The following is a 16,973-nucleotide window of genomic DNA, read 5'->3' on the forward strand; positions in this document are numbered from 1 at the left end:
CTTGATGACATTGTGCTGAATGAAATATGCCAGACACAAAAGAGAAATAATGCTTAATTCTACTTAAGTGAGCTCCTGGAGGAGTCAAATTCATGGAGGCAGAAAGTAGAACAGTAGCTGCCGGGAGCTGGGGGAATGGGAAGTTAGTGCTTAAAGGGCACAGACTTTGAGTTCAGGAAGACGAAGAGCTCTGGAGATGGAGGAGGTGATGGTTGTACAATGGCGTGAGTGTGCTGAGTGCATCTGAATTGTCCACTTCAGGTCATGTATATTTTACAAAACAAAAACTGTGTGTATATAGTCTAGTTAGTGTGGTATGTTTAAAAAATTGTGGCATCAACCATTATTTTTCAGAGCTAATTCTGTCAACATTGTGAGATGTAAAAATACTGTTGGGCTTGTTTGTTTCTTCACTCAGTACTCTGTTGTTGCTGCCTACTTTGTCCAAGCTCCTAAAAAAGTTCAAGGATTTCAAGAGCCGGTTGCATGCCCGCATTTCCAGAGCTAAGCTCTGGGGATAAGGATGACGACCCGGCCCATGAGCCCCCGACTCGGTGGTGGTGGTGGGGAAGCTTGTTTTCCGGTGGAAGAGAGCAGAGGTGAGGAAGAACTGATGAATCCCACCTGGGGTTTGGGACCAGCTTCAGCAGGGAGGCGGTGCTTAGCTGGAGCCTATTGTATAAGGAGGATTCTTAAAAGCTGGAAAGAATGGGCACTATGTGAGGAATGTGGGGCCAGCCCTGGACACAGATGAAACATCCTGACGTGTCTGGACAGTCTGAGAAATGACAGGAAACCTGGGTGCGTATCAGGGTGAGGCTTTAGATTCCTGGTGACGGTGAGATGGAAGGAGACCGGTGGTGACTTGAGAGTTCCCAGTCTCATCGTTGTCCCCTGGCAGTCGGTGACTCTGGCTAAGTTAAGGTAAAAAAAATCTCAGCTCTCTCATCAATAAAATAGATTGATGGGATTAAATTAGCAAACTTGTGGGAGTGTTTATCTGAGATATGTCTGTATCTGCTTCTATAGATCTGTAATTGCACCTGGAGATCTCTTTCATCTATGTGTCTTCAAAGTATCTCTGTCCATACACGTACAAGCCAGGGTGGGGGAGCTCCGAAGGTTTGGTACCAAGCCTTGATTGTTCATAGGTTTTGCTTCTCTGTTTTTCAACCAGAGCATTTTGGCTCTAGGAAGTGGTAAAAACACCCTGGCCAGAGACCAGTTCTGGCACCCCAGGTCTCCCCAGTGCAGTCTCTTTGTCGGAGTGTAGCAGAGAGTTTGGGGCATAGGACATAGGATGTGGCTGGGGTCTGGGGTGTCAGCAAGGGTGGGCATCAAGGCTGGAAGCCCAAGGCTGGTTCTTTTCTTGTTACTGTGTTGGGGCCCAGGTCAGAGGTCCAGTCCTCCAGGTGATCCAGTTTTCTTTGTTGCCATGAGCACTGCAGTGTCTCAGCACCGGCCCATCCTCCTATTTCCTGGATAAACAGTTTGAGAGGCAGTAGGGCCATTTTTGTCATGAATGATGTTGCATTCTCACACCTACACGAGTGTCAAGTGTGGATGACTTAGACGTGATGGAGCCCAAAGAAATGATTTGGTTAAGAACAGTTGGGGGAGGCAGAGGGACGTAACACATGAGTCTCTGTTAGCTGTTGATGCCTCAGCTTGAGTCAGTTTGTTTGATTTTGTAGTTACAATCAGGAGGCTGACTGGGGGAAGTAGAATTATATCAAGACCTTGGGAGGGGGGAGAGAGAGAGAGAGAGCGAGAGAGAGAACCCAGAAAGAGTAATGGAGGACCTTTGGGGTCTACTAATAATTATAATAGTTAGCACTTACTGAACACTTACTGTATGCCAGAAATTATGCAAAGTATCTCATCTCTGTCCATTTTTATTTTATTTTATTTTTTGGATGGGAAAGAATCGTCTCTACTATTAACTCCTAATGGATATTTAGCATGTCCTTTAGTTGTGAGTATGGCCATGGACCACAGTATCATGCGCAGGGCTGTGCCTCTGTCATCCTGGATATCACAGGTATGAGTCAGAGGCATGACACTGAAAACCAAATGAAAGGAGTGACAGAGGTCAGGACCTGCCATCTCAACAGACGTGTTGATTATCACAAAGCTGGACTTCCTGAAGGAACTGTGACCGCCGGACCTTTATTTTCCCTCATGCAGCAAACCACAAAGATGCTTTCAGGAGGGCACCCTTCCCACACCTAGGCCAAAAAGCAGCCCTGATCACCAGAGTCTGGTAAGTGGTATGGCAATGAACCTGAATAAACAAACTTCAGAGTCTCCCTCATCTTCCGCAGCTCCTACACCCCTCCCCACAACACCTTTTCGTGACATTCCTAGAATTTACTGCCCTAGTCAAGAGATCCACTTGTCCTGCCATACCTACACAAGCTTATTGTTTTCTTGTGCAAAAAAAAAGGTAAAAATGTCTTGCTTCAGTCATTTCTTTGGCTTCACTCTTGTGAGATCTCTATGTAAATGTGAATTTCATGAAGCGCGTGTGGATTTCTGTTGTTAATCTGCTCTTGTATTAATTTGGTTTTTTAGATACAGCCAAAGAACACCAGCCAAAGAACTGGGAGTGGGGAATGTAGAGATCTCTCCCTCCTGTGAAGGAACCAGGGTGTTTTATGTTCTTCAGTTATGGCCAGATATGGGGACAGAAATGGCATTTTTTTTCATTGCTTTATGAGCCATGTTAGCTAACCTACCTAGGGAAGAAGTCTGGCAGGACAGGTGAAATTGTCAGGCTCTCATTGGTGGAAATTTCCAGAGATGTGTCTTCAAGGGAAGGGGTCACTTTATTGAACTTGTATGGGAGCCTGCAAAGTGCTCTGATTAACTAGTCAGTCCCACCTATGTTTCCGCTTGTTTTGTTTTGTTCCTTCTTGATTCACTCTTGTTGAGATATAATTCATCCTCTTAAAGTGTGTGATTCAGAAGGTTTTAGCACATTCACAAGGTTGTCCAGCCTTCACCACTACTTCCAGAACATTCTCACCACTCCAAAGAGAAGCCCCTCACTGCTTAGCATTGACTCCCCATCCTATCGTACCCTCTAACCACGGATTTACTGTTTGGTTCGTGATCTTTGTAGTTTTCGGCATGTAATTCTTATGCTTATTTAGTTAGTTTTACTTACTTTTAAAAAGTGTTTGCTTATCTATTTTCATCTACTTGAAAGGCAGAGTGACAGAGAGAGAGAGAGAGAGAGAGAGAGAGAGAGAGAGACATCTTTTATCTGCTAATCACTTTTCAAATGCCCATAACAGCCAGGACTGGGCCAGGCCAAAGGCAGGAGAGACACAGAGCGAGAGAGAAAAAGAGATCTTACATTCACTGGTTCATTCCACAAATGGCCAAAACACCAGGGGTTGGGGCAAGCTGAAGCCAGGATCCAGGAGCTTCATCTAGATATCCCATGTGGGTACAGGGGCCCAAAGTACTTGGTCCATCTTCCACTGCTTTCCCAGGTGCATTAGCAAAAACCTGGATGGGAAGTAGGGCAGCTGGGACTCAAACCAGCGCCCATGTGGGATGACAGCATTGCATGCAGCGGTTTAACCCATTGTGCTACAATGTGGACCCTTGGCAAATACTCTTCTTAAAAGTAAGTAAATATGGCCGGCACCGCGGCTCACTAGGCTAATCCTCTGCCTTGCGGCGCCGGCCGGCACACCGGGTTCTAGTCCCGGTCGGGGCGCCGGATTTTGTCCCAGTTGCCCCCTTCCAGGCCAGCTCTCTGCTGTGGCCAGGGAGTGCAGTGGAGGATGGCCCAAGTGCTTGGGCCCTGCACCCCATGGGAGACCAGGAGAAGCACCTGGCTCCTGCCATCGGATCAGCGCGGTGCACTGGCCGCGGTGGCCATTGGAGGGTGAACCAACGGCAAAGGAAGCCCTTTCTCTCTGTCTCTCTCTGTCACTGTCCACTCTGCCTGTCAAAAAAATAAAAATAAATAAATAAATAAATGAAGGCAGCAAGTCAGTTTGTAATGCACATGGATACATGCAGATAACAGAAACTTCTACTTTTAGGCTGATGCCAATAAAGACCTCTTTTTTCCTAAGCAGCAGGAAACTCACAGGTAGGTACTCTGGGGCCGGAATTGTGACTATCAGTGCCTTCAGGAACCCAGGCTCTTTGCATCTCTCCTTCCTCTGTTTCGAGCATAGACCTTCATTCTCAAGCCTCTGTCTCTTGGTTGGGAGATGTTGCTGTTCCTCCAGCCTTTGCGTTTATATTCCAGGCAGGAAGAAGGACGAAGAGCTTTCCCTCCGCAAGGTCTTAGCTTCGTATTCAGGAGGGGAGAACCCTCCCTCGGGCTTGAGGAAGCCAACCAGTAATGTCTGCTCGATATTAAACTGTCTTAGTTCATCACTGTTTTACCCTCTGAGGGATGTAGAGGGCACTTAAACTCAATGGACTTTTGGGATTTGCCTGAGGTTGCCTGTGTGTGGCAGAACTAAGACAAACAACAATAATATCAGAATTTTCTAGCCTGTGTTTCATCATTATACACAAAGTACATTCTCTTTCACCTTTTCATCCGAGTCTCCCCAAACCCTGTGAGATGGGTAAGGTAGGTCTTAGAATATCCTCATTTCCCAGAAGAGGAATCGGAGGCCCAGAGAGGCAGTTCATGACTTGCATGAGACCCATGAGTGGCAGCTGTTAGAGCGCAATTCAATATCAGATCTGCTTTTCCTACTTTATAGGCCCCGCTGGCTGTGTGTGGTCAAGGAGGCGTGAGTTCATTGAAGGAGACAGACACACGAAGAAAAGGTGCAGGCATCTTCAGTCCACTTCATGTGCTCCGCTATGCCTCACTCTTCTGTACGCATGGCCTTTGTGGCTTTTCTCTTTGTTCCCTGATGGAGTGGGACACTGTATCTGGGACCACGGGGTGAGGAGACCACACCTCGACTTGCGCAGAGAGGTGGTTTGTGTGACCTTTCTTTGACCGACTGATCTCTCCTTTCTGTGTTGGTTTCCTGGTCTTGCTTCCAGACGTGTATCTGCTGCCCAAACAGGAATTTTCCATACCGAAAAGTCGGCTATTATCTCATCTGTTATCTTCCTCTCCTTGGATGCAGGTAGCACTGAGGAATGGAGGTTTCCTGATAGCTCTGACTGATCATATGGCAAAAGGAAAGGGAAGGCAAGAAATCAAAACCCACATCTAAGTGAGTTTTCTGTTGGCCTTGATAGAAATAAATTTGGTTAAAAACAGAAAAAAACTGGTTTGCTTATTTGTTTTCTGTGCACATCAGGATGAATGTGGATCTGAACTTCGACCTCGATGCCTGGGTCATGGGAATCTTTTGGAGGAATCTGTAATTATTGATAGCAGAGATGAGCAAGGCCCCAAATACAGTAGATAAGTATACATTGTGTATAAGTATATGCATTTAAAATTAAAGTATGATATTTTGATGCTGTGTTAAGTAAGAAAATAATAATCACAAGTGAGTAGGCTGATATCATAATAAAGTAATGATCACCAGCCTTACTTGTCTTAGTCCACTTGGGCTGCTGTACTATTCCATGACTCAAGATGATGTTTTAAAATAAACCATCGTCAAAGTAGTATTGAAAATTAGGGGCTGAAGGCCTGATTTCAAATCTCCTTTCATCATGGAAACCTCATATGGGAATCATTTCTTTGCCACTCTTACCAGTGGTCTGAAATGTGCACAGCACTTGCTGCTGACATGAGCAGGCAGGCTGCCTGCTGCGTTCCAGGCAGCTTTTGATCAATGCAAATCAAGGGGCTGCCCAGGGGGAGAAATTACCCAGACATGTGATGTGGTGTGGCTGTCAGGTCACTGTGGGAGGTGACTTGAGAGGGAGGCTATTTAGATATTCATAGCCACTCACTGTCACGGGTGCAGTGGAAGTGTCCAGTCCGGAGTCTGCTTACTGTCTGTCAGCCGGCAGTGTGCGCACTTTGCAAAACCCGTGCGTTAGGCATGTGGGGCTAAGCGCTGCTGGACAACAAGCTGCATAGTTTACTACTGTTATCCCCTGCATCCCTTGGGTGTCTTTGTGCTGCACTGAGTGGCATGTGGGGGGTCTGTGTTACTGTCCCCAGCGTTGAGTGCAGTGAAGTGACTTCTCAAAGACGATCTGGGGAGTGGAACTGGAGGAGCAGGGCCAGGATCTACTCCCTGCCTGTCTTGTTGTGTGTGCGACAGCCAAGGCTTATTACTGAAGCCCAGAGATGGGCCTGCCTCTCAGCAGTGGCAGGAGGCAGAGTCTGTGTGCAAACAGAAGCTGGACTGGGGAGTGGGGGCTTGGCTCAGTGCTGTGGGAGGTTTAAGGGAACTTACTGCTCAAATACCCAGGGTGTCAGACATCTGGCACCCCCGCTCACTTCTTTCCCATGCACGGTGGTCTGGTTGCTACTAGTTTAATTTTTCCAAATCAGGAAAAGATGATGTGATCAAATGAATTGAGACATAGGAATCTGGTGCTACTTGTTCTAGATTTGCCGTTTCCCAGGTGGGTGACTTCAGGCCTGTTTCCTCCTTTGTAAAACTAGGGGTGGGGGTAATATTCATTTTTGTTTTTCCAATTTAAAAATATCTGAAATATGTATTCACACAAAATAATAGATATATATTTGTGTAGTTGGTAAGCTCTTTCCATCTCTTCTCTCCAGATGGAGATTTTTTTTTTTTATTTTTTTGCCAGGCAGAGTTAGACAGTGAGAGAGAGAGAGAGAGAGAGAGAGATACACAGTGAGAGAGAGACAGAGAGAGAGGTCTTGCTTCCATTGGTTCACTCCCCTAATGGCCGCTACAGCCGGCGCTGTGCTGATCCGAAGCCAGGAGCCAGGTGCTTCCTCCTGGTCTCCCATGTGGGTGCAGGGGCCCAAGCACTTGGGTCATCCTCCACTGCAGTCCCGGGCCACAGCAGAGAGCTGGACTGGAAGAGGAACAACCGGGACTAGTTCCTGGTGTCCCAATTGGGACTAGAACCCAGGGTGCTGGCGCTGCAGGTAGAGGATTAGCCAAGTGAGCCACGGCACCGGCCCAGATGGAGATTTTTGAAAAAGAACACCCATGAATAACACTCAATAAGTAAACCATTTCCAACATCTTTATGCCCTCCTGGATTCTCTGGTTTGTGACTCCCTCCCTCCCAAAGATACCCCATCACGAATTTTGTATTCTTTAGTCCTTGTTTTCTTTACAGCTTTGTAATGTATATATCATCCTAACTACATGCTATTTAGTTTTGCCTGCTTTTAAATTTCCTATCAATGGCATCAAACTTGTATGTATTCTATTTGCTTTTTTCTCTTTCTTTAAGATTTATTTTTTATTTATTTGAAAGTCAGAGTCACAGAGAGAGAGAGGTCTTCCATCCACTGTTTCACTAGCCAAATGGCTGAGGCTGGGTCAGGAGCCAGGAGCTTCTTCCAGGTCTCCCATGTGGGTGCAGAGACCCAAAGATTTGGGCCATCTTCTGCTGCTTTCCCAGGCATGTTAGCAAGGAGCTGGATTGGAAGTGGAACAGCCAGGACTTGAAACCGGTGCCCATATGGGTTGCTGGTGTTGTAGGCAGAGGCTTAATTCACTACACCACAATGCTGGCCTCTGCCTTTTTCTCTTAAGGCTGTATTCATGGGACTCATCTCTGACAATAGTTGTGCCTGTGTTCTTAAGATATTCTTGTGCATGTTTGCTGGTACATCTTGGTCAGAGTTTCTCTGGGACACCTTCTTAGGGTGGGTCTGCTCAGCAGTAGGACATGTGCATCTTCAACTTTCTTAGATAATGCAAAATCACTTTCCAGAAAGTTTGCATAATTTATTCTGCCACCAGCACTGTGTAAGGTTTCACGTCTTGCTTCCTTGCCCTCTCTTGGTATTTTTAGGCTGTGGGTCCTCTGTCAACTTCCCACACATGTGTGGTCCTGTTTCTGGATTCTCTGCTCTATTCCTTCATCTCACCACTATCCTAATACCACATAATCTTATGACTCGAGCTTCCTAGTAAGTCCAGTACGTGGCAGGGGAAGGTCCCCTTCTTGCTTGTCTTGTTTAGGAGTGTCTAAACTCCTAACCTTGTGTCTAAACTCCCACCCTTCTTACCTTGATTCTTTCTCTTACATTCCTTATGAGATTCGCCAAATCCTGTTTGCTCTATTTGATAAATGCATGTGATCTGAGTTTTTACCTACCTCCACCAGCACCATCCTAGAACAAAGAACCATGTTTCTACCTGGGATGCTTAGACAGTCTCCTGGATGGTTTTCACGCTTTTCTGAATTTGCCTTCTTGGGATCTTTGCTCAGCCTAGGAAGCAGAACCAGCATTTTTTTGAAATTCGAAACAAGTCATGTAACTTCTCTGCTCAGAATTTTCTGGATCCCCTATCTTGCTAGGAGTAAAACCCCAAGTCCTGTCTATGGCTTGTGACCCCCATAGCCTCTGTGAACTTGTCTTTTGCATCTTGCCACTGGCTCACACCACTTCAGCCTTGTGGGGCCCCTTGCCATTCCTGGGACACACCGTCTCAATGCCTTTCCCTTGGGGCAGGTGTTTGGCCTAAGCCACTGGTTGGGATGCCAACATCCTGTACTGGAGTTGCGTGGGTTTGAGTCCCAGCTCTGCTCCCAATTCCACATTCCTGCTATACAGATCCTGAGAAGTGGCAGGTGATGACTCAAGAATTCGGGTCCCCACCACCCACATGGAAGATCGAAATTGAATTCCTGGCTCCCAGCTGTTGCAGGCATTTGGGGAGTGAACCAGTGTATGTGAGCTCTGTCTGATCTGCCTCTCAATCAATAAATAAATCAATATTTTTTAAAAGGTATGGATTGTTATCCAAAATACATAAAGAACTTCTAGAACTGAACAATAGGGGGGGAAAAATCTGTTCCCTCTTCTGAGAGTGTTGTTCCTCCACGTGGTTAACCCTCTCACATCCTTCAAGCCTTCTCCCAAATGCTTCCTTCATAGTCAGCCCTGTCCCCACCACCCTGTTTAAAATAAAAACAATCCTCGCATCTCTTGGCCAGCACTCCTTGTTTACGGTTTCAGGGTTGCTGTTCCCACGAGTGAGGAAGTAGGTAATGTTCTCTGAACTCATACAACTCATGGCCCCGCTGTCCCACCCCGGCTGTTTTTCTCCATAGCGCTGATCACCTTGGAAAAGACACAGTTTTCTCTGTTATTTTAGATACTGCCTGTCCCTCTCCCACCTGAGACTTGAATGGAAGCTCCATAATGACAGACATTTTGTGACTTTACCCCCCTCCATAGCACTATGTATAGAACATAGTCTGTCTCCATTATGAGAACACTGAGCTAAAACAAATCTCTTTACTTTGTAATTTACCCCAGTCTGTGATATTATCAACAGAAAATGGATGGGATAGCTGCTATATTACCATTGTCTAGAACACAGTCTTGTACATAGTAGGTATTAATACAGACTTGTGAGTGAAGAGCTACAATTTTGTTTCCTCCCTCTTAGGCTTTTAATTTTTTTGTATTATTACACTGACTGAGGCAACCCAAATAATATTGAATAGAAGTAATGAAAACTGTTATTTTTGTCATTTCTGATTTCAAGGGACTGCTTTTCACTTTTTACTGTCACATGGGGGATTTGCTACACACAAGTCTTCATAGCTACTTTTTATTAAATTATGGAATTCTGCTTCTTTTTTATTTTATTTTTTATTTTTTTGGACAGGCAGAGTTAGACAGTGAGAGAGAGAGAGAGACAGAGAGAAAGGTCTTCCTTTTTCCATTGGTTCATCCCCCAAGTAGCTGCCACGGCTGGCACGCACGTTGCTTCGATCTGAAGCCAGGAGCCAGGTGCTTCCTCCTGGTCTCCCATGTGGGTGCAGGGCCCAAGGACCTGGGCCATCCTCCACTGCAGTCCTGGGCCAGAGCAGAGAGCTGGCCTGGAAGAGGAGCAACTGGGACAGAATCTGGCGCCCCCAACCAGGTCTAGAACCCGGTGTGCCGGCACCGCAGGCGGAGGATTAGCCTAGTGAGCCACGGCGCCCGCCGGGATTCTGCTTCTATTTCTAGTTTGCTGAATACCTAAAATGATTGATAACTGTTGAATTTTCTGCACTGTCTATTGAAATCATCATATGTTTTTTCCTTTAATATATTAATATGGTTAATAACACTAATAGATTTACTAATGTTAAAGCAACCTTGCATTTCTGGAGAACCCAAGCTAGCCATTCCTAGAGCTTACACAGGACTGGAGACATTTGAGCATTTGCGTTTCAACCAGCTAGAGTGGGAAGTACTTGTTGAATATGCTGGGCATCCATAGAGACCCCAGAAGGTCAATCTTAGCAGCCAGACTATTTCTAGAGCTCCAAACAGAGCTTTATTTATTTTTAAAATGTTTGTTTACTTTCATCTACTTGAAAGGCAGAGTGACAGGAAGAAAGAAAGAGAGAGAGAGAGAGAGGAAGAAAGAGCAAGATCTTACATCTGCTTGTTTACTTCCAAATACCTACAACAGCCCAGGAAGCTGAAGCCAGGAGCCTGGAGCTCTGTCCGAGTCTCCCATGTGGGTGGCAGGGGCCCAAGCACTTGAGCCACCATCTGCTGCCTCCCAGGATGCATTAGCAGGAAACTGGATCAGAAGTGGAGCTGCTGTGACTCAGTCCAGCCTCCAATTTGGGATGCGGGCATTGCAAGCAGTGACTTAACCTGTTGTGCTTTAGTGCTCATCCCCAGATAGAGCTTTAAGACGTACGTGGGGGCTGGCTTTGAAGCATAGTGGGTGAAGTCACTGCCTGTGATGCCTGCATCCCATATGGGTGCCAGTGTGTGCTCTGGCTACTCTACTTCCTATCCAGCTCCCTGCTAATTGCTGGGAAAAGCAGCAAAAGATGACCTGAGTCCTTGGGCTCCTGCCCCCATGTGGAGACCTGGAAGAAGCTCTTGGCTTCTGGGTTCAGCTTGGCCCAGACCTGGCCACTGTGGCCATCTGGGGAGTGAAGCAGCAGATGGAAGATCTTTCTCCTTTTCACTTCTCTCTGTCTCTGTAACTCTGACTTTCAAGTAAATAAGTAAATCTTTTTTATTTTTAAATACCTTGAAGAAGATGGCAATGCTAACTAACCTGATTTGATCATCACATATTGAGTACATGTATGGAGTACATGTACATACTGTACTCCATAAATAGGTCTAATTAAAATAATAATTTAAAATGATTTTAAAATATTTAGAAATAATTTAATTTGCAAGTAATGAAGTAATGTAACTGCCTGTTAGAACAAAGTCTGGTACTCTAGAGCACATGAAAATGAAATTTAACACTCTACAATGTGTATTCACAATGTCTAGCATTCAGTAAAAAGTACTGGATAGGAAAACAGGAAGTAAAATACGATCCATAATCAGGAGCAAAATCTGGCAATGGAAACCCATTCAGAAATGATAGAGACAATGTGATTAAAAGACAAGAATGTTAAAACACCTATTGTATATATGTTTGAAGACCTAAAGGAAATTACTGACATGAGGAGAGAAGTGGAGAATTAAAAGAAAACATATTGGGCCTTCTAGAAAATTTTTTAAGATTTATTTATTTGAAAGGCTGTGTGAACAGAGAAAGAGAGAGAGAGAGAGAATCTTCTACTTGTTGGTTCACTCCCTAGAAGTCCCAGCTAGGGCCAGGCCCAGGCCAGGATCCTGGAACTCCATCCGGGTCTCCCATGTGTCTGGCAGGGGTCCAAATAACTGGGCCGTCTTGTGCTGCTTTCCTGCCATGCCACGACACAGGCCACCAGTTGGTAGTTTTAAGCAAAATAAACATTGTTGTGGAGTTTATAGCATATGTAAAGATAAAATATGAGAGCCATAGCATGAAGAGGGGAAAGTAGCAATCCAACGCTTCCTGGACTCTTCTGCAAGTGCCGTGGCCACATGACCATTCGGGGACGTGGCAGAGGCGGTATGCACAGTTCCTAGGAGTGAGAGGAGATACGCCTGCCCTCCCTCCCTCCTCCTTTCTGCCTGGAACTCTGGCTGGAGCTGCCCAAGCTATCTTAGACCAAAGGGTGACCTTTGGATCTCGGAGACTGGCTTTTCCTTCCTTGGACACCGAAGGAGCTTCAAGATCTAAGGAACCTGGTTTCCTAACACAGGGGATCACCAGACCAGACCTGAACTTAGCCTTCTGAACATTTTGACAGTGAGAAAAAAGCTGTATTTTGTTAGACCATTGTGATTTGGAGGTGTTTTCTAACTCGGAGCTGAGGCTGATTCTAACTGACACGGCTAGCCATTTGAAAGAGTCAGGTGGTTGTTGAATTTCTGCCAAGGTGATCTAAAAAGAAGACAGAAATGAATAACATGAATATTTAAAATGGGGCATAATCATAAATGCAGAAGAGATTATGAGAACATAAAAGAATATGAAAACCTTGTATCAAACTTTTCACATTCAGAAAATAATGAATGTATTTGTAGAAAAACTCCCACCTACCAAAACTAAATCAAGAAAAAGCAGAGACTTGAATCAGTTATTTGTATAATAGCAGCATTATTCATGTTCAAAGCAGTATTATCAAACAAGCTAGTGTCATCAATGAACGAATGGATAAGCAAAATGTACTGCAGAGTTTGTGGAAATTGAAATAGAAGATAACCTTTTTTTGGTACAAAAATATTTTCCATGAACAGTTTTTTTTATAAATCACATTTTCCAAGAACTTTTTGAAGACCCCTCCCCTCAGATGCAATTGGAATATTATTCAGCCATAACGGGATGAAATTCTGACACATTCTGCATCATGGATACATTGGAGACACTGGGCTAAGTGAAGTTATCCAGACAAAGAAGGGTAGTACTGTGCGATTCTCTTATACGAGGTCCCAAGTATGGCCAAATTTGTAGAGACAGAGTGGAATAGTGGTGCCCAGTGACGGGAGAGGGAGGAATTTGAGAGTCATCGCTGAAGGGGAAGATGGAAGACTTCTGGAGAGAGATGGCTCTGGTGATTGCATAACAACACGAACGTTCCTCTTTAAATTTTTTTTTTATTTATTTGAAAGGCAGAGTTTCAGAGAGAGGAGGGGAAAGAGGAAGAGGGGAAGGAGGAGGAGAAGAGAGAGAGATCTCTTCCGTCCGTTGATTCACTCTCCAAATGACCAGAATGGCCAGGGCCGGGCCAGTCCTGAAGCCTGGAGTCCAGAGCTTCTTCCAGGTGCATTAGCAGGGAGCTGCTTTCCCAGGTGCATTAGCAGGGAGCTGGATTGAGAGTGGAAGAGCTAGATCTCAAACCAGCGCCCATATGGGATGCCAGCATCAAAGGTGGAAGCTTAATCTGCCACAGGACAATGCTGGCTCCAACATGAATGTTCTTACTGCTGTGGGATTGTACACTTAAAAATAGTTGAGGAGGGGCCAGCACTGTGGCTTAGTGGGTGAAGCCACCTGCAAGTGCCAGGATCCCATATGGGCGCTAGTTTAAATCCCAGCTGCGCCGGCGCCTCGGCTCACTAGGCTAATCCTCCACCTTGTGGTGCCGGCACACCGGGTTCTAGTCCCGGTTGGGGTGCCGGATTCTGTCCCAGTTGCCCCTCTTCCAGGCCAGCTCTCTGCTGCGGCCAGGGAGTGCAGTGGAGGATGGCCCAAGTGCTTGGGCCCTGCACCCCAGGGGAGACCAGGATAAGTAACTGGCTCCTGCCATCGGATCAGCGCGGTGCGCCAGCTGCAGCACGTCGGCCACGACGGCCATTGGAGGGTGAACCAACGGCAAAGGAAGACCTTTCTCTCTGTCTCTCTCACTGTCCATTCTGCCTGTCCAAAAAAAAAAAAAAAAAAATCCCAGCTGCTCCACTTCCGATCCCAACTCTCTGCTGATGGCCTGGAAAGCAGTGGAAGATGGCCCAAGTCCTTGGGCTTCTGCACTCACGTGGGAGACCTGGAAGAAGCTCCTGGCTTCTGGCTTTGGGTAGGTGTAGCTCTGGCCATTGCTGACACCTGGGGAGTGAACCAGCGGATAGAAGACCTCTCTATCTGCCTTTGCCTCTCTGTAACTCTGCCTTTCAAATAAATAAATAAATAAATAAATCTTTTTTAAAAAATATAGTTGAGGGGCAGGCACTGTGGCGTAGCAGGTAAAGCCACCGCCTGCACTAACAGCATCCCATATGGCAACAGTGCATGTCCCGGTTGCTCCACTTCTGATCCAGCTCTCTGCTATGGCCTGGGAAAGCAGTAGAAGATGGCCCAAGTCCTTGGGCCCCTGCACCCACTCCTGGCTTCAGATAGGTGCAGCTCCGGCCATTGCGGCCAGTTGGGGAGTGAACCAGTGGATAAAAGACCTCGGTCTCTTTCTGCCTCTCCTTCTCTTTCTATGTAACTCTGACTTTTAAATAAATAAATAAATCTTTTTAAAAAAGTAGCTGAGATGGGGGCCAGTATTGTGGCATAGCGAATAAGGCAGCTTTCTGCAATGCCAGCATCCCATGTGGGCACTGGTTTGAGTCCCAGCTGCTCCACTTCTAGTCCAGCTCCTGGCTCCTGGCTTTGGATTGGCCCAACCCCAGCTGTTATGGCCGTTTGGGAAGTGAACCAGCAGGTGAAATATTTTTTCTCTCTCTCTGTCCCTCTCTCTCTCTGTAAACTCTGCCTTTCAAATAAATAAATTTTTAAATAAATAGTTGAGATGATTAATAGTATGCAGATTTCACTACAATGAGAATTTGTGTGTGTGTGTGTGTTTCTTTTCAGGTGTTTTGGAGCAGGAGGAATTTTCAGTACAGCTAGAATCTGTACTGAACCTCCAGTCTGCCAGAAGTGGAAAGCTGGCCCTGACATTCCAGGTTGATGACTTCTGTCTTAGTACTATCTTGAGATTTATATAATTAGAAGAAAGAACAAGTACAAATATATGATAATATCACAACTGGCCACTAGAAAGGGCAAGCGTAACTTTTGCCCCCTGTGTTGAAGCCCATGAATTAAAAAGATAGAAGCCCCTGTCACCAGCAAGTAAGTGCTGGGCATTTCTTCCTGGGGACTGGCAAGTGATGTCTGTGTGAGCCGGGTTTACTGACCAAGAAGAGCTCTGGGAACTCCTGTGGGGGTCATGTCCATTTGGCCCAGGACAGTGAGCAGAGCTCCTGGGAGGCCTCTCAGAACCTCTGTCTGCAGGTTGTGCTCTCTTAATAACCCTGCCCACAGAATCAACAGCCTCAAAAACACACCAGGAATTCACTTTGTAGCGCAGCACATTCCAGATCCCGGGTAGGATAGCCGCACCTGGATTCCAGAGAGCCTCAGCAGCCCCTCTGCTCCTGAGGGCCGTCCCCACCTCCTCAGGTGTCTGTGTCTCGTGACTGAGCCATGGGCTGTCAGGCAGAGATGCATCTGCTTCTAAGTTTGTGCATGGTATGCGTTGTCCTGGCCAACAGGGAGGAGGTTTCTCCTTTACCCAGAGCAACCATCCTGGTTCCATTTCAGAAGCAGGTGCGACTTGGGGTATCTGCATGATTTGTCTGTGCAGCACCTCTTCTGCAAGGACAGCTCCAGGCACCCACATTCTGCCTCACGAATCTTCTAATGGTTTCCATATGGCTCTGAGTCTGCTCTCGATTTGGTTCAAGTCACCTGTCTTACTTAATTTCCTGATGTCTCCTCTTGTGCTCTGTGCCCTGTGGTTTGCTGGTCTGCACGTCCTCCATAGCATAGCCCGTGCAGTTGGTCTCTGCCTGGAATGTTTGTCCTTGTGGCTTCTGGACATTAATCCTGCAGTGTTAGAGTTCTCTAGAGAAACGGAACCAGCTGGATATGCAGGTAGACAGAGAGATCATCCCTCCCTCCTGTTCATCCCCTACCCATCTATCTGTGTACGTGTCTATGTATCTGTTTTATCGAGTTGGTTCATGTCATTGTGAGACTGGGGAGTCTGAGGTCTATGGGGCAGACTGGCAGGCTGGAGACCCAGGGAACTCTCGTGCTGTAGGCTGGGGGGCAGTTAAACTGAGACTCACAATGTCCTCAGCCTGTATCATAGTGGCAGTTTGAGTCATGGCTGCTTGACTTCTGATCCAGCTTCCTGCTGATGCACCTGGAAGGCAGTGGATGATGGCCCCTGCTACCTACATGGGAGACCTGGATGGAGTTCCTGACTCCTGGCTTTGGCTTGGCCCAGCCCCGGCTATTGTGGGTATTTGGACAGTGAACCAGTACCTCTCTCTCTTTCTCTGTCTCCCTCTCATTCTGCCTTTCAAGTGGATGAAAAAAAATAAACATTTTTAAAAAGGTAATCTGGAGGAAGAATTTCTTCTCCCTTGGGGGACCTCAGCCTTTTTTAAAAAATGCATTAAATATTTATTTAACTTATTTGGAAAACACACACACACACACACAGAGCGAGAGAGAGAGAGAGAGAGAGAGAGAGAGAGAGAGAGAGAGAAAGGACAGAGAGCAAAAAATGAGAGACAGAACAAGCTCTCACTTGCTATCTTGCTTCCCAAAGGCCTCTAATGGCTGAAGCAGGGCCAGGCTGAAGCCAACATAGGTGGTAGAGACGCAACTATCAACGGCTACCTCCCTGTGTGTGCAATGAACAGGAACTTGGAATCAGGAGTGCAGATGTGGGACTCAAACTCAGGTCCTCCCTCCCATTTGGGATGCAGACATCCCAATTTGGGTCTTAAATGCTGTGCCTCACACCTACCCTGGACCACAGTCATTATAATTAAGGCCTTCAACTGATTGGACAAGGCCCATCCACATGACAGAGGGTGGTCTCCTTTATTCAAAATCTACCAAAATCAGATGTGAACCACATCTGTGCCCTCACAGAAGCATCTAGACTGGTGTTTGGCCAAAAAACCAAGTACCATAACCAGGCCAAGCTGACATGTAAAATGAACCATCACACCTTCCTTCACGTGTCACGTCTAACATGGTTGGTTTCTGGTAGCCGGTGTTGGT

At 46.2% G+C, this 16,973-nt stretch overlaps 1 protein-coding gene and 1 pseudogene across 1 annotated transcript in view; both read left to right on the forward strand.

Annotated features, from left to right (window-relative positions):
- Positions 1 to 5,264, forward strand: part of LOC127488198 (spermine synthase-like) — a 22,314-nt pseudogene extending 17,050 nt beyond the window's left edge.
- ADCY9 (adenylate cyclase 9) overlaps positions 1 to 16,973 on the forward strand; it is a 197,015-nt gene that overhangs the window by 36,147 nt on the left and 143,895 nt on the right. The window lies entirely within an intron of this gene.

This window comes from Oryctolagus cuniculus, chromosome 19, assembly GCF_964237555.1.
Source record: "Oryctolagus cuniculus chromosome 19, mOryCun1.1, whole genome shotgun sequence".
Classification (NCBI taxonomy): domain Eukaryota; kingdom Metazoa; phylum Chordata; class Mammalia; order Lagomorpha; family Leporidae; genus Oryctolagus; species Oryctolagus cuniculus.